The sequence below is a fragment of the Anguilla anguilla genome, chromosome 2 (assembly GCF_013347855.1).
Source record: "Anguilla anguilla isolate fAngAng1 chromosome 2, fAngAng1.pri, whole genome shotgun sequence".
Lineage (NCBI taxonomy): Eukaryota > Metazoa > Chordata > Actinopteri > Anguilliformes > Anguillidae > Anguilla > Anguilla anguilla.
This window is the reverse complement of record NC_049202.1, coordinates 39346942-39365174: the sequence shown is the minus strand read 5'-3', so window position 1 is coordinate 39365174 and position 18233 is coordinate 39346942. Positions and strand designations below refer to the sequence as shown.

Sequence of the window (18233 nt, the reverse complement as noted above, 5' to 3'; positions counted from 1 at the left end):
CATTTTAAGTTTGAAGTCCCCAGTGAAATAATGCACGGGAAAATGAAGTAGCAATTGGATTTTATGCGTTTTATGAAAAATTAACACTTAAAAACGCTAAACTCTTATAATTACGGCTGAACTTGATTTGGTCCCTGAGGTGAGATTACTACAGCGTCGCTTAGCTATAGCATATTTCTTACAGAAATATGAATGCCACAGTGGAGACGGATGAGGTTGATTATGCAATGAATCATGGGCCACAGCCATACCGTTTTGAGCTCGCTAGTGTAGGAGAGATACCTCTGCTAATTATGGAATAGTGAGAATAGATAATTAAAACATGTCCGTCTTTGCTGTCCTCATATGTAGGCAACAAGGAGTACAGGGCATATAAATATAAATTTATATAGCCTCACTAGGGGTTACCAACTATGCCGGTAATATACACATATACTCCCACATGAGTACCAACTAGTGAAGAGAATGAACATATATTAAGAAGCTCATGCGGTGACCAACTGATGCAAAAGTATAATATGTCTCCTAATTACTCAGTCTCGTAAAATTAATTGTAAAATCATGATTCTGAATTTCTATATTAAATGGTACCTAGGCTAATACTTAAGTGAAAAGGGACAAACTGAAGTTTGCCTAAGCTAATGCCTGGATGATGTTTGTCAGTCTTACTACTGGAGCGCAGTTGGGTCTGTGTGGTTGGTCTCGAGGCCTGTTTGTCCCAGGCTCTGGCTTGGGTAGTGTCCCCAGGTTGGGCTGTGTGTATAAGCCAGTTTCGTTCTTCCGTCCTTTTGGGTAGCCCTTCCTGGAACTGGAAGCTGTGGAGGTTTGCGGTCTCGGGAAGGTACATGGGCTTCACATGTTCACTGGCCGAGGTGTTCAAAAGGCCATTTTAAGGAGGCATTATAAATCCCTTGAAATATAACTTGAACATTTCTCTAAGAACCTTTTTTTGTGAATACGTGTAACACTGTTGCTGTGTGTAAAAGTGGAAAGTAATATGTGTCACTGTGTCATTTGAAGGTGATGCATCTGACAGTTTGTTCAAATGTATCTGAACAGAGCTGCCTTTGGCAATGTGACTGCCTTGTCAAGTGACAGAGCCAGTTTGATTCAAATAGAGATGGGATATTTTATAATGAAAGCATATTCAAGGTATTCAGAATGTTGTACAGGTTTTCAGCCTGAAAAAATATTTTCACTCATCATTGTGAAACCTACCTGCAATGTTCGAGGATATGCCAGTCACAGATCTGGAGAAATTACTATCATGCATGTATAGGCCTATAGGTAGTATGGCCATCTTGTTTTCTGAGCCAGTGTGTTTTGAGGAGCATATCAGGAGAAATTTCCTTTAACCAAATTAATGTAATAAGTAGATATGGGCATTATAGGCTAAATACAATATCACTTTTATATGCTGGGAAATGGTCTGTGTTAGGCTACATCATCTAAAATTTGTTTTTAATACATTTTGTTAGAAAGTTAATTTGGGTTACAAGTTAACAGTACTGATTTGAAAGAAAAATGAAAATTGTATGAAAGAATCTTACAAATGTTGCAAGAGCCTTATGCTGCAACTAGCATTCCGGTTGAACTGACAATGCTCTTGTTGTTTTCATGCCAAGGCTTTAGAATGGAACCACCTGATTTGTATTAATATTTTGTGTGTGCTCGGCAGGTTGTTTCAGGCAAAACGTGCATATAAGCCATGTCCTAATTTTGTTCTCTGTGAGTTACAGTAATTGTCACATCACCCAGCTCTAGAGGCAACATGGCTGCCTAGCGAATTGCAATTTGCCTTTATAGAATATCAGGGTCTGGAATTAACACCTGCCACCAGCCAAATGTGGGTAAATTGTTGTCTATGAAATTGTCCTGGGTGTTTTTTTTAATGAATATGAGCAAACGGGTGATTTTGAACTCTGCAGTGGAACGTTCAGGCTTGTAGGCCTATATGACGTCACAATGCCAGCCGAACATGATGACACCAACCTCGCCATAATACCACAGATCCTTACCACATCAAATTAGGTTTATATTTAAGATGTCAACATTCAGACACTTGCTCACTTGTCTCTTGATTGCATAGAATTAGCCCAGCTGCAAAAGAGCTCTGCTTTGTACATGGCTGCGTTGCAGCTTGGAAATGGCCTATACGTTGACAGTATTGACAATAACCCAGACGGCCATTTTACAGGTTACAAAATCAAGTTATACCTTTGCAAATATACCAATTACTGCATACAATTTAACATGACATGACTAAGCATATAGTTATAAAAATATGTTACAATTAGCCTATTTGTACCGAGGGTCGAAAATACTGTGTTGACATGCGGGCAGGCATAATACCTCCGCATGGACTCAATTTCGACTTCAATTTTCATTTCTTTTTGAATCTCTCAATGCTACCAATGGGTGTGTACATATCATGATCAATAAATGACACAAATGTCAGACATGGAAAGGTGCTTGGCTCAAAGAAACAAGAGTAATTATTTTGCTGTTGTTAAAGACAGGGTTATCACCTGTTGTAATCTTAAGAAAAGAGAAAAGATTCTATATTTCAATTTAGGCTATACAACGCACTGTATTTTTTCCCTCTGTTTCGGCTATTTTTTTCTTCAAAAACTCCTGCATTAACTTGACTACTGTTTGAATTCTAAAATGGGTCTTTGTAATTGTAATGTTTTCCACATGGTTTACAGAAGTGACTGGTAAAAAAAATCCGGGTGGCTAGTGGAAATCTGTTTCTACCTGCCACAGTGGTTGATGGAGAAACAAGTTCATTTTGGACCCTGGAATATTGCGTAGATAATTCTGATTTGTAAACCCAGAGTAACCTAAATTAAGAACCTCTTTGCAGGACCTGAAGGTTATGCAAGGGATGGATCAGGAGTAATGACTATGAGCATATTAATATAGATTTCTGTAGCACAATATGGCTTTCAGTCCATGTGACTCATATGCACACACTGGAAAGCCACTCCATGATCACCCCATATGCCATATCTCACAGTTTGTGTAGATTTAAATGTGCAAAATGAGTAACCTATTTTAAAACAAGGCCACTGTAATGTAACTTGCATTTCCAATCAATTAAAGACTAAATGATTTGACTGGTGCTCCTTCACTGCAACACTCCAAGGTGATAATAAAGGTGAATAAAAGTATAAAAAAGGTTTCTTGCACGCTTGGGTGAAGGGTAACCCTGAACAAGGGATCTTGCTGAAACGCATCAATAAATTCAGTTTTACATCTTCACACAAGTGTGCAAGAAACCCTCTGGTTATACAATCAGTTGGAGGCTCAAACAAATTAAAATTGGCACCACTTTCAATGCGACACATCTTTCTAAAAAAAAAAGAAAAAGAAAAAAAAAAAGGGCGATGAATTTGAATGGGTTCCTCAGGCAAGTCAATTCTTATGCTTGTTACCAACATGTATGAGCATTAAATAATGGATGCAATCAATGAAGGCTTGTTATCAGCCTTGATAAATGGCGTCTAATGGCCGATGTGCATATGTTCCCTCGCCGCCTTAGCCGATGAGAAATGTTGCACCTGTAACGGTGGTTAAAGCTTCAGTGTCTAAGTGTTTAATTTTTGCGTAGTAAAGAGAGGCTGCTTCCTTTATTTCTGTCTTTTTTTGTGGCTCCCTTTTGCAACGTAGATCCTGGAAGAAAGGAAGAAAGATGCTGAAACGTGATGTCCTGCCTGTCGTAAGGTTGCTGAGACTGCAGAGTCTGTGCAGCGCTGTGTAGCGCTGTCCGTTCAGCCTCCTCTTCTGCTGCGGGCTGGTGGACCCGTGGACGGGCCTGCGTGCTGTGTGTTTGACCCGCCCGGTTCGGTGGAACGGCCACGGCTGGCCGGGCCCAGGGCACTGCTGGGGCTTTGACCCGGATGCAGTCGGCAGTTCGCGGGCCGCCGCCGTTCCCCACCCCCCCCCCCCCCCGACACGTCCGTCCGACTTCCGCCTGCCCTCGCCCTGCCTGGTGGCCTTTGTCTGGGTAATAAATCCTGGAGAATCCGGGGCCCAGCTGTCTTTCCCCCCCCTCTCCTGCCCTGGTTCTGTGCCTCTCTCACATTAATTACGGCAGCCGCGGTCACATTCAGGGGGAAACAAATAGCCCTTGTCCTGGCATGTTGGGGGGAATCCATTCTTTTGTTGCAGTTTGGAATTTAGTCGTACTTGTGCGCGCTCATGCTGTTGAACGCTGGTTCTGGACTTTATAGGCATGCCTGGCGTAAACTCTGAAGCACAATATATTACATTACATTACATTACAGGCATTTAGCAGATGCTCTTATCCAGAGCGACTTACTCAACTTTCCCATAGCATTTATATTGCTTTCCATTTATACAGCTGGATATATGCTGAAGCAGTGCAGGGTAAGTTCCTTGCTCAGGGATACAATGGCAGTGTACTACTTGGGTTTCTAAACTGTGACCCACTCCTTACCCATTATACTACCCTGCTGCCCTCACCTCTCCCACTGTAGAAGTGACAGTTTGTCAGGCGTAGTTAAGTTGACAGTACCACCATTGCTGGTTCCAGAACCCGTGTGCTGGAAATCTTCTGTGATCAGGCACTTGTTTTCTTTTACGTTGTCTTCATTTTTTTATGGAGTCGGACTTTTTTGCCGTCATACGCAGATGAGGGTTTACAGCCATCGTTTGAGCGAGCTTGTATGCGTGAATGATGTCTGCTTCATTTTTTAACTGCGCAGAACGCAAGCTGGGAAATCCTATGGACGTATAACACTTTTAATGGCGGGCGACTGTAAAGCTAACAGGGCCTCTTTCTCACTCTGGCTCCGTAAATGCAGGCCTGAGTGTATATCACACAGCTCTTCTCCTCCGGCAGTTTGTTTTTATTTACTCGAGTGCGTTTCTCGGATCGTAAACAATATCGCGCAGACGCCGCACTGTAAAGTGCATCGGGTCCGTGACTCACATTCCCGTCTGCCCGAGCGCGGTTCCTGAGGACGGCGTGCCGCGAAACGCTTTCGCTTAGGCTTCTGCGTTTCCCCCTCCCCCCCGTGCTCTGGCCTTTTCTCTCTCCTCAGTCCGCTCCTCTCTTTTTCGCATCGTCTCCTGGCCCCGCCGCCTGTAGTCGCAGAGAGGGACCCCGGTATATCTGCTCACGTCCCCCTCGTGCAGTAATGAGGCGGATGAATATTCATGAGCGCGGCCGGGGAGGCGGGCGTGCGGCGGAGTCGTGTGAGTAATGGTCTGGCTGGCGCTCCTCGGGTCACGACCCCCCCCCCCCCCCCCAGCGGGCCCCGCTCACCGCGCGCCGGAGAAAGCCGGCTCGTTTACGCCACTTTCTATTTTTACGCCGTCCCTGGAAGTATGTTTAATATGTCTGCACCGCTATGTTTCTCAAGGGATACGCCCCGGCGATTGGACAGAGAGTTTACTCACATTAAACATTCAGGATTATTGCAATGAATGTAATTGTGTTCACTTGGAGATTTGTAAAAACGATTAAAAAATGTAATTTGTTTTTTTTCCATTTGGCTATAGTAAATATTAATCGGCTTACGCTATAACTTTTCAGCGCTAAAAATGTTCGGTCCTAAAAATAATTCTCTGTCCATTTCTGACGGTTGCAAAAAAAAAAAAAGAATATTGTTTTTCTTGTGGATTCTCTGCGGTTGTCCGGCAGGGTATGCTAATGAAAAATCCTCTGAAGAATTTCCTCGTAAATCCATTAAATGAATGCTACAGTTCCCCAAAGAAATGCTGCCCCTGTTATTATTTGTGAACGAATGTGATTCTATTGTGCGCTGCAGCAAAGCTGCTTTCTTGTGGGGGCTGTTCTGTCCTTAAATAATCAAGACGAAAAGTCCGATTTCGGGCTGCCACATGCAGCTGAGCGTCAGCCAAATAAAAAAAAAAACAAAAAAACACCTGAAATAAAAATGAGTTTTCAGTGCGGGTGTTTACCTATATAGCTTTTCTTTTGGCGAAATGCGATTTAAAGAAAACAACAAACGGCAAACGCGATTTTCAGACCGCGGTTTGTGTCGTGTGGACGTGCTCGGAGTGCGAGCGCGAGGCTGGCAGCGGAGGAGAGCCCGTTCTGCGGGCGCAGATGCTCTGGGAATTCGAGGCCTCGGCGTCGCCAGCTTTTTTAACCTTGGGAAGCGATCTCGATTGACTTTCCGCCGGTCCGGCGGGCCGCGCTCCGGTCTGAAGTCGTCCCGCGTTCGCTTTTCCTCGCGGCACTCTGCTGAATATAAACAGGTTTGTGCTCGGAGCGTCGCGAGCGCAAACGTCTTTCTCAGGCTGTGGCTCATAGAGCTGCCCTCTCACTGTGTAAATACGCCTCTGTGTCCAGCCAAGGTGCCATTTTGAGACGTTTATGCTTTGAGGGAAATTTGGAGGTTCTGCAGTATGAACACCCGGTGTTTGTGCGTCGAGAGGTGAGTGGAGTAGAAGTTTGTTTTACACATCACAGTCATTTAGGAGATACTTTGGATAACTTTGACTTTCCAGAATAAGAAATGAAAGCAAATAAATTGGGATAAAGGGTAAAGAAAAACCATAAATATCTGTCTTTTAGATAAATGTGTTGGCGCTTTTGGGCCTTAGTGAATGGTTCTTGGGGATATGGCTGATCCAGTTGAACCCATTTTAGACCCACACCAAGGCGGTCATTAAAGCTGAGGTCACCTAAAAACCATGAATTTGCAGTGACGCACATCTTTGGGGTATTGACAGCCATGACATTACCCCAAAGGTATAATAACAACAATTTTGCATGAGTTCCTGGTTAAAATCTTTCACAGCTTTTTTACTTTTTGTTCAGCCAATGGATAGACAAATATTGTCAATTATTTGACAACCTGACTTTCGTAGATCATTATTCCTGGTAAGTGAGACGAGGTACAGTTAGCTGCATAGCTAGATGAGTTAGTTTGACATGTCTTTTGCATTCAGCTCGCTATGTACTGTACTGTAACACCACTAGCAGCAGCATCAACTTTGCCAGACAAATTAAGGTTACCGTTCCTTGACTTTTGTGCCAAAAAAAAAAAAAACCATTATGAAGCTTTCTGTATGTATGACGTTTGCATATCGTGGAATGCCCACAGCCTCCTCTAAACCAGACTCGGGTCAGGGAAGAATCTTGAAAATGTTGCAAGTCGATGAATTTTTTATTTCTTTTTTGCTCATGTGAAATATATTTGATAGAACACACACCTGTAGTATAACATGAAAATAACACGATTTAAGATGAGGTTTCCTTTAACTTTATGTGCAGTTGGTCTGCTCCAGAGTGGGTCAGGTGATAAAGGTGCTCACCCCAAGTGGAGCCAGAGTCTCATAGTCACAAGGTCCAGCTTTGGCTATTAGTCAGATATGATCTGTAGCGGTGGGAACAGTTGGCCTCCATACAGGCAGGGCGGTTTTTAGCCGGAATCGGTTCCATGTTATGACGAGCAAAGTGCCCACGTACTGGTGGCTGTCGGCGCGAGTTTAACCTCTCCTCTGATTGGTGCCAGCCCCCCTGTCATGTTCTGTGTGGCCTGTGTGTGTAAAATGTTCTCAGACTTGTGAGTGCATAATGACGCAATGCCTTGATGAAGACCAGATGATGGCTAAACATCATTTGCTCTTTAGAAGCAGGATGCAGTGTGTTGTTGGGAGCTGTAGATAAGATTTTCATCTGATGTTAGTATTTTACCATGGACCTGAGGAATGATGGATGAGCACATACTATTTTCAGACTCTTTGAAAGGTTAAAAACTAATTCCCTTTATAAATGTTCCTCATTCTGTCATTCATACTCTGCACTTTAAGAATGCTTCCAGTTCTGCAGACACCCTTAGAAAAATTGCTAAAGCAAGTAAGAGTGCTCTCACAGATCTGTCATACTAAATGCAGTTATTTTAATTAACCTTCTTCCTATTTTCTTTTGTGACTTTCTGCAGTACATAAATTTTATTGATGTAAGCTCTGATGTGTCAGATTTGTAACTCTTCTTTATGTTTTTTTTTACCGGAATAACAAACTCCACTCAGACGAGTTACTGTGCAACATGAGGTTCTTATGGTAGGCGGGTGGTTTTATAACTTTATATGATTGCTAATTAGCTAGGCTAACAAGTCTGAGCTTTATTTTCACATCTGATGTGTTGCTAAGTGAGATAATGAATCTGAGGCTACCTTGTTTCTTGCTCACTACTGTCTTTCCATATTTCAATGGATGGACTGTAGACTGAACCGCATATTTATGTGTAGTCTAATGGGCATGAGATGCAGAATGAATTCACATGCTAATAATAAACCAGCAGGTATAGAAATATGACAGTGCTCCATCAATATGTAATGGTTTACTTTTAAAGGGGCAGTGTGCCCATAAATAAAATAAAACTGTATTTCCACTCGATGTGCTATATATCAATCCAAATAGTTTTGCTGAGATTTGACGAGTTTTGGAGATATTCCCTGCAGCTCACCATGGACCTCAACGGTGCCAATGTTCGTGGTGCCAGAAGCGCCAAAGATTTATATTTGAAAAACTCCACGGCAACGTCGCTTTCCAAATATAACGACACAGTTAGACGTGTACATCCACAGACCTTGTCGTGCAAGTTTTCATTAAAAACTACTTTCTACAGAAGCACGGCAGCTGTGTCCACGGAAAGTCTCAATCAAAGCGCTCCAGTGTTCCGGGGCCCTCTGACAACATTGTTAAAACGTAACAGTGTCCTTGCGCACAGCCTTTGATGAGTGAACTATGTGCAGACTGGTTGATAACTGAGAAATGTTAGATATAAATTCATTACACTTACAGGGAAAAAGTTTAGAGGAAAAATGTGAAAAATAAGTTGTAAAAAATGACAACAATGAAATGTTTTATTTTGTGAGAAAAGATTTTATTTTATTATTTCTTATTTAAATGTTATTGGACAAGAAATAATAATTTTAATGTTAGTTCTTGCAGAGTTAAATATAATTGCAGAATAAAAATTGTATTGAGTATAAAAAATAGGTGTGGGGCTGAAAGATGGTCAGCCACTGAGGTTGCTGTAGGCATGACCAGGCAGCAAAGGTGCATCCAATTAGATTTCCCAGTTTTTGACATTTAAAAAAAAGAAAAATGCCCTTGATATTAGATGTTTTACACCTTCAATGGGTGTCTCACAACTATGTCACATACTTTCTAGCGGGCAGGAATGTCGGAACTGTCACTGTACTCAGCTTTAATTTTGAATCACAACTTTAAGCATCTCCTGTGTTATTTTAGGTGGTGGTGGTGGGGGAGGGGGGTGAATACTCTTATGCTGATGGCAAAGCATCTTGCCTGCATTTGTGATTAAAAAAATGTCTTACACGTTTGAAGTGGTTAATCAGAGCCATTTTATTCACCTCGTAGTTAACACCTACCAAGGTGACGGAACAGATCAGGTTTTAAGGGAGGCGCCTCTGGCTTTGACAGAGCCGAAGATTGGGAAATGATGGGAACACTCTGCTCATCTCCCGTTCTCCTGGCTCTCCGCTGCATTCGCTGTGAACTCTGTAACCTTTCCTGCGCCTTTTTAGCTTCGGCGAAAAAAGCGATTCTGGAGATAACGTTGCGAGAGCTCAGAGCTTTATCGCTCTTTTGGGGTGCGGGTTTGTAAAGGTTGAGATTTTTTTACAGCCGGCGAAAGTTTAAAGAGGAAAAATAATCAATCGCGCTCGCGGCCGTTCGGCTTCCGGGGTTTTTGAGCGCGACGCTTTTCGCCGGCTCATCCGCTGAGCGTCGGGCTCTGTTTAATGCGAGGGATGGCTGGGACCCCTCGCTCTCTCGCCCCTTTGCGCAAGGCGAAACAAACTTTTCAGTTTGATTTTGTGTTTCCGGGCCCGTGCCCTTGCGCGTCCCGACTTAGCCGCTTCCCCGACCGCTTCTCCCAAAGCAGACGCCGCGACGCCTCGGCCCTTCCTCTCTTAAAGCGCGCTCAGTCATTGCGCCGTGCGTCTCAGACGCTCTCCTCATGCCCAAGTTATGAATGCGGCCCATTAATACGGTATGCAGCGGTGGTTTTAAGAGACGTTGCTTTATGAAGTGCAGGAGTGGCCCAGCTGTAGGCCAGAAACAGCACTGCTCACTGTTAAACACTTGGCAGATTCACTGCTATATGGCCTGCTACCAAGATTCCCCAAAGTTAGAATTTAGTGTTTCGCTGAATGGATTGACCAGTAGCTGAGTATCCTGTCAAGTGCTTGTACTTGAGTGCATTTAAGTGTATTCGCTCCGTTTTATCATCAGATCCGTCTTCTTGAATTTTCTTGGCCTTCTAGTTGTCAAAGGGCTTACTGCAGTGTTTGTGGCTAGAACCAATCTAAAAAAAATGGCCTTAATTAATGAAAGTTAGGTTAAAAAAAAAAACATGATGCTTTCTCCTTGGCTGGAAATAAATCATTTTTGTAGCGTTAAGGATTTTTGGAAATCTTTTAGTTTTTACGCCTCAAACAAGTCGTCCATTGGCTTGGTTTGAACTGAACCCATGTAGGATTCAGATGGCTTGGTTTGAACTGAACCCATGTAGGATTCAGATGGCTTGGTTTGAACTGAACCCGTGTAGGATTCAGATGGTTTGGTTTGAACTGAACCCATGTAGGATTCAGATGGCTTGGTTTGAACTGAACCCGTGTAGGATTCAGATGGCTTGGTTTGAACTGAACCCATGTAGGATTCAGATGGCTTGGTTTGAACTGAACCCGTGTAGGATTCAGATGGCTTGGGTTGAACTGAACCCATGTAGGATTCAGATGGTTTGGTTTGAACTGAACCCATGTAGGATTCAGATGGCTTGGTTTGAACTGAACCCATGTAGGATTCAGATGGCTTGGGTTGAACTGAACCCATGTAGGATTCAGATGGCTTGGTTTGACCTGAACCCATGTAGGATTCAGATGGTTTGGGTTGAACTGAACCCATGTAGGATTCAGATGGCTTGGGTTGAACTGAACCCATGTAGGATTCAGATGGCTTGGGTTGAACTGAACCCATGTAGGATTCAGATGGCTTGGGTTGAACTGAACCCATGTAGGATTCAGATGGCTTGGGTTGAACTGAACCCATGTAGGATTCAGATGGCTTGGTTTGAACTGAACCCGTGTAGGATTCAGATGGCTTGGTTTGAACTGAACCCATGTAGGATTCAGATGGCTTGGTTTGAACTGAACCCGTGTAGGATTCAGATGGCTTGGTTTGAACTGAACCCATGTAGGATTCAGATGGCTTGGTTTGAACTGAACCCGTGTAGGATTCAGATGGCTTGGGTTGAACTGAACCCGTGTAGGATTCAGATGGCTTGGGTTGAACTGAACCCGTGTAGGATTCAGATGGCTTGGTTTGAACTGAACCCATGTAGGATTCAGCGGTGATGCTGCGAATGGAAGTGTGTGTTCGTCCCTCGGCTCACTGATTCGTGAGTTGTTTTGTCCGCGTTAAATACGTTTCCGGCTGGATCCGAGCGCGCGCGCCGCGCTGACAGAATGTGTCCGCTGTGCTGTGGACGCGTTAGCATCCGGTCCGACGTGTTCCCGCTTTCCATTTCGCCCGTGCGCAGCGTGGACGCGGAGTCGTAATGAATTACCGCGAAACTGCAGTAGGTGGCAAAGCCAGAAGCTGCAGTTACAAACACATGGACCTAATGAATGCTTTTTATTGGTAAATTAAGTTAACCCCCCCCCCCCCCCCCCCCCCCCCCCCCCGTCTCCCCCCAGCAGCCACTCCTCTCATTTTGAGTGTTGAGGTGGCCAAATGCAATTATCCGGTTGCCGTGGGACACCGTTTACTGGAAAAATCGCGCGGCCTGTGTTTTGCTACAGTCGGGGATGACTCACAGTCTCCCTCGTTTCGCCTCTGAAGCAGTGTGCAGAAGCACATGCAGTCCTTTTTTTCCTTCAGATAAGCACACAGCAGCAGGGCCCTTTCTTTCAATGAAAAGTTGCTGAAAATCTTTTCAAATTGTTCAAGTCCGATTGCGCCATTACGGTTTAGTGGTTGGTCACGGTGAAACGGAAGGGCTCGCTTTCTCCACAGATGCGCGTCCTTTGCCTTTTTTTTTTTTCTGCCACTGACGAGCGAGCCTGCGGTTCTCCCTCTAATGCACCGGGAGCGAACGGGCACCGGACACGCAACCGAACAGGAAACGGCACGAGCTCTTTCTGGTGTCTGTCATGAGTCCTCATTGGGCGATCATGTTCAAGTTCAAGTTTATTTATATAGCGCGTTTCATACACGAGGAAATCCAATGTGCTTTCTACAAAAAAAAAAACAAAAAAAAACGTCCTGTCTTGTACAGCTAGAAATGTGGGAATTTTGTACTGTTTAGCGAAGTGCAGTGTGTAATCCTCATACACACGTGGATGTGAATTTTGAGAAAGTTTTAAAACCTGTAATCTGATATCTTTGGGAAAAGTTCAGCAGTTGTTTCATTGTGAACAGTAAGTGTACCTGGTCTGATGCAACAGTGTCAGATAGAGTTATGTGTCTGCTCCATGCATATTCTAGGGTACAGCATTATAAGCTCACGCCAGTGCTGGGTATTTGCATACTGTAATGTGTTTACTTGTTTATTGCTCTTGCCTTATTTGGGCGTCGTGTTATAAAGGTGCACAAGGCACCATAAACGAAGCGTATTAGACAGGGTGATTACTGTCTGCTATCATTCAGTCCGTTCCAGGTTAGATGACTGATTACATTAGCCTGTATGAAAATGTCGGCAAGACCAGAGCTTTCAGTGACGTGCACATTTCCATTGCAGTCTGTCATCTGACCTGATGCAAATTAGCCTTGTTAAACGTAGAGCCGTGAGATTTTCAAGAAAAATTCAAATAATCCTCGATTGGGAAATAAAAATTACTTTCAGTTTTTTTTTTTGGTCCATGTTTCCGAAGGTTATCTCTTGCTTCTGAATGATCGTGTTTCCTCCAATAGGAGAGTGAAACTATGTACTTAATTGTGTCCCCCACATTCAATATCAGCCGAAACCGATCCTATACCGATATTATTTGTTTTTTGTCTTTTTAAAATGATTCAAACAGCTAGCCTACACACAAGAACACCCATTTTGGCTTCAAATCAGTAAAACAATTCCAGGGCAGGCAAGATAAGCTTAAACAAATTATACCCATACAAAATACCAAAAATAAATAATTCTGCTTGAGAATAAGTAGGCCTAAATACAGGTACACAATATGGCTGACATTTTAAAAAAGTTTTTTCTTTAATGGTCTCCAAATGCAACATTATCAAATGGTAGGCTACAGAGAAGTAGAGCTGGGTGATATGGCCAAAATATCATGATATTTTTCATATTATTTCCATTTCCATTTGATGGGACTTGATTTTGCAGATGCAAATTATGGGAGAAGTAAACTTAAAGCCTACCATGGCTGTAAAAAAAAAAAAAAAAAAATCCATTTCACTTTTATTGGGAGAATGAACACTGAACGGTGTTGCATGAATTCATACCGGTAGTTATAGCCTATAGCTGTAGTCATGCTCCTTTCAGTGGTCTTTCGTCAGATGCTTTATCAGATTTGTTGTACTGTAAGAAGCTGTTCTGATGCCGCCCATTGAAGCACTGGCATTGCAAGTGCTGCTTTTGGACTTTGTGTACAGTCCACGCAGCAAACATCGTCGCAGATACCGCCTTGATCAATAAACAACAGCCTTGTTCGAGGTGGCGAATGGATAGTGTTTGTTCACGGGAGTGTGAGTCAGAAAGTGCAGAGGCGAAGCTTTGCTACAGGCAAGAAATAATATGCTTATCGGAGTCAGATGGGATTGGGTTCCCATCGCGCGTGTCCTAGCCGATCCTGAAAATACGGTGGTATCGGGTACCGATAGTCCTTGATCGGATCGGGACATCCCTAAATGTACCCTGTCGTTCCTCAGGTCAGATTTATGGAACGAGAACCTTACGGTCAATATAAAACACGCCAAGCTGTTAGAACCGTTATTGTTGTCAGCCAGTTTACTTGTAGTAAATAATGGCTAACCAACCCTGCTTTGTTTTGTTGCCATATAGAAGCGGTGATTGTAAATCTGGCGTATTAGCCTTTGTACCCTCCTTGCACCTCCTTTTGGAGACGCGGTACACATAACAGGAAGTACATTGAAGTGTCATATGGATTTTAGGGCAATGCGGTACTGTTGCAAATTTATATGTAATTGTTATTTTTTGGAATACAATATTCAAATCCTTTTTTTTTTTTGGGTTTGTATCCCATAATTCACCTCCTAATCGCTCCCCCTCTGTTTTAAGTTGCGTGTAATTGAGTGTTACTTGCCTGAGGGCCAATCACAAGCGAGGGCAGGCATCGAGGCGATCGGGAGCATAAAAAGCGGGGGACGCACTTTTGGTCTGTTGCAACAAATAGGAATTTGCAGGTCGGAATTTACAATGAATGAATGAATCATTATCAATAATAAACCGTCACTTAAAAAAGAATATACTTAACAGCTGGGCACAGTGAACTACCACGTTCCAATGATTACGCAATTTATTTTATATTGTTGTTATCAGTTGTTGTTACTTTTATAGACAAAATTAGCATCGTTTGACGCAACTCTTGTTTGCGAACAAGACGAAACTGCAATGAACATGATAATTGTCTTTTAAAAAAGGTATGACCCGGCAGTCAACTTGCATTACATTACAGGCATTTAGCAGACGCTCTTATCCAGAGTGACTTACACAACCTTTACATAGCATTTTTACATTGTATCCATTTATACAGCTGGATATATACTGAAGCAATTTTGGTTAAGTACCTTGCTCAAGCGTACAACGGCAGTGTCCTTACCCGGGAATTGAACCTGCGACCTTTCGGTTACAAGCCCAGTTCCTTACCCACTGTGCTACACTCCGTCCACTTACACATGAATGCGGTTAGCTCAGCCATGCTTTAAAGACTCGGCATTAAGCAACGCTGTGCTTGCTGGGTTAACACTCGCTTTTAAGCCAGAACTTTCATTTTTCTTGTTATTGAGGGAGCGTTGGAGGGCCGAACAGCCGACATCCCTGGCTGGAATTGGGCTCACTCGGTTCTGGGACAACCCTTGTACAAGATGGCGACTCCCCTGAACACGCAAAATCAGCGTTGGCGCGTAGGCAGAGTGATCAAGAGGTGAATTAGGACCGCGCGTGCGCGCTTTGGAATGTCAAATCTCAGAGAGAAAGAAAATGAATATTTGGTAGATGACCACTGGAGCGATATGCTGCGTGCACAGTGAATCTGTTTCCATTTCGTGTTGGAAACGGGTTGTGCCAGGTCTCTCTCACAAGGTAGCCCGCTTTTAATTTCACCGTACGACGGAGCCGTCGCGGCGCCTCTGGCATTGACTCCGCCAGGCCGTCGTTGGGCGACGCGGTATCGAGGTTCGGCCTCCGATGCGCTGGGTAAGCCGCTCCCCGCTGACCAGCCACGCGCCGCGCGCTCGCGCTCAGCCGCGCTGACTGCGTTCTCTCTCTCCGCTGGTTCCTCCCCTTCTTTTCGGTCCCGCCTTTCTTCCTTCGCTCGGCCGGCTTTTAACGTTTGTTGTCTTCTCTCATTTTCCGTTCCTTTCTTCTCCTGCTGCTCGGCTGTGACCCTCCCCCCCCTCCCCCCCCCAAGCCACAGATGCGCGGTGTCAGGCCCCTGCAGCCCCGGTACCAGAGCCGTCCCCGCGTCTGCTAAACGATCTGTGAAACCTTTCATCTCTGCCTCTGCCGTTTGTCGCGCGTCTGTGTACACCTGCTACGGTTGAAAGAAAGGAAGGGGTGTGCGGTCGGTCGTTGGGGGGGTGGGGCGTGGGGCGTGGGGGGGGGGGGGGGGGGGACGGGCGGTTGATCTTGCTCTATCCCCCCCCAACCTTGTGCAGCTGGCCGGACTCTGTAATGAAACTTCAGCGCCGTGGAGTCCGATCGCCTTCTCATCGCGTTCCGTCTCTTCGGAGGCGTGCGGAAGGTTGGGTTCGTCGATCCGCTCCTGAACTCCCTCCCTCTCTGCCCTGCCGTTGGGGCGTCCCGAGGAGGCGCGCCTCGTCCCGGACCCGTTCGATCCCGCCCGCCCGCCCGCCGGTCCCTCGGACCCCCCCCCGCGCGCACGCTGCGGCGCGTTAGCGTTATTCCCGCTCCGCTGCACCGGACCCCCACTTTTGGACCCGCGTCCCGCTTCTGGCTGACCCCCAGGGTCTCTCTCGTTCCCCCGATTCGGTGGCGTCTCTTTGAAGTCCACCCTCTTTCTGTTCCAGTGTCCGCAATTTCTTTTTTTTTTTTTTCCCCCACGTTTGGTCTTGCGCCTGGTTGACCCGATCCTTCCTTCCTTCCTTCCTTTCTTTCATCTGTGATTTAACTGGGAACGGCTGCCGCCCTCAGATCCCTCAGTGAGTCTGACGCTGTGTTTTCATTGCCTTTCCTTTGGGTCGTCGCCGCGGTCGATGGTTCCGGCGTCTCGATGGACGAGCTTTAGCTTAGCGGCCATCTTTAGCGCCGTTCTCTTTGCGGCGTACCCTAAACGTCCCGGGGAGGCTCTTGCGCGCATCATATGCATGACGCGGGTCCTGCCGGTGCGTTTATTTCTGGATCCGCTTATTTCCTTTTTTTAAGACGTCACCTCCCGCCGCCCCCCCCCCCCCCCCCCCCCCCCCCGCCCCAGAACTGTCATTACGCGCCCCATCCCCCCGTCCCTCCGGCGTCATTTTCCTGCCGGCTGCCAGGGCGCACCGCTGGGCCGGGCGACAGCTGCGGGAGGCGCGGAGCGGGCGGGGGGGGGCGGCGGGGGCGGGGGCGGGCGGGGAGCGGGACCAGGAGCGGCCCGCAGGCGGCCCGCACGTGCCCGCGAGAACGGGTCGGTCTTTCCTGCAGGGCGGGCGCCCGCTGTATGGAGGGCGTGCATGCGTGCGTGGAGGGGAGAGCGCGGTGGGGGTGACTACGGAGACGAGGGCGGGTAAACGCGTTGGAGTCGCCACCTCGGGAGCGGCCCGCGATGGGCGCCGCTCCTTTTGCGGTCGCTGGCCGGTAATTGGAAAACCTCGAAACCGTCTCACCGCAAAACCGCCACACCCCCACACCCCCACCCCCACCCCGCAGTCTGTTGTTTTCTCTTCCTCATTCCCTCCCCTTTCATTTTCACCCCCCCCACCCCCCTTCTCTCTCCTGTCCAGGGAAGAGTGATAGTCGCCAGCCCCGGTCTTGGCGTCTCCTGTCCCTGCTCCGGTGCAGGAAGAGTGATGCGTCTCCTTTTGAGGTGATGGAGCGCTATCTTTCACAGAGAGAGAGAGCAGAAGATGGAGAGAGAGAGCGGGAGATGGAGGGATGGAGAAAGAGGGTTTGCTGAATGGAGATGTGAAATGTAGAGTGGTGTTGAGGGCCTGAAGATGAAGTTTTTCCCCAGTCAGGATTTACTGTTATAACACGTATTCAGGGGGTGTTGAAAGGATCCAGGAAAGAGAGAATTACACACACACACACACACACACACACACACACACTCACACACTCACTCACTCACAAGCACGCACACACATACACACGCGCACATGCATGCACAAGCACCCGTGCACACACACGTACACACAAGCTCACACACACACACACACACACACACACACACACACACACACACACACACACACAATCATGCACACACACACACACTCACACACTCACAAGCACGCACACACACACGCGCGCACATGCATGCACAAGCACCTGTGCGCACACACGTACACACAAGCTCACACACACACACACACAAGCATGCACACACACACACACACACACACACACAGACGCACACACACACAAGCACAGTGCATCATGGATATCTGTCACAGGGGAAACTTTTCGGACAGTATTCCACGCACAGTGCTGTTTGGGGAAGTACAGAGGCAGACATTGTCTCTCAGGTAGTCGGGGCGCTGTTCTAACAGCAAGGGAAACGGGCGGGTCTGAGAGGCAGAGAGCCAAAATGGAGACCCGGTGCGTCTCACAGCTGCGGAGGAGGAGAACCAAAGAGAGAGAAAGGAAGGAGGAGAGGGCAGCGCACCTGCCGCCATGCCCAGGGGAGGCTCCGCCATCTGTGGTCGAAAGGAAGGAAGGAAGGAAGGAAGGGAAGGAGGGAGGGAACGGAGAAAAGGAGAGGAACGAGAGCCGTCAAGTCGCCGGGGCCCGGGCGTGTTTTTGAGGGCCGGCGCCGCCCCCGGGTCTGGGCCCCGGCCCCTCCCTCAGACGGGCG

At 46.3% G+C, this 18233-nt stretch overlaps 1 protein-coding gene across 3 annotated transcripts in view; it reads left to right on the top strand.

Annotated features, from left to right (window-relative positions):
* The window catches only part of spop (speckle type BTB/POZ protein), a 101410-nt gene that overhangs the window by 8645 nt on the left and 74532 nt on the right, over positions 1 to 18233 (top strand). Inside the window, exon 2 of one of the 3 annotated variants that reach the window (XM_035404774.1) lies at positions 17161 to 17243. The exons of the other annotated variants lie outside the window; for them this stretch is intronic. The gene's annotated coding sequence lies outside the window, so the exon portion shown is untranslated. The remainder of the gene's footprint in view (positions 1 to 17160; positions 17244 to 18233) is intronic. 3 annotated transcript variants of the gene reach the window in all.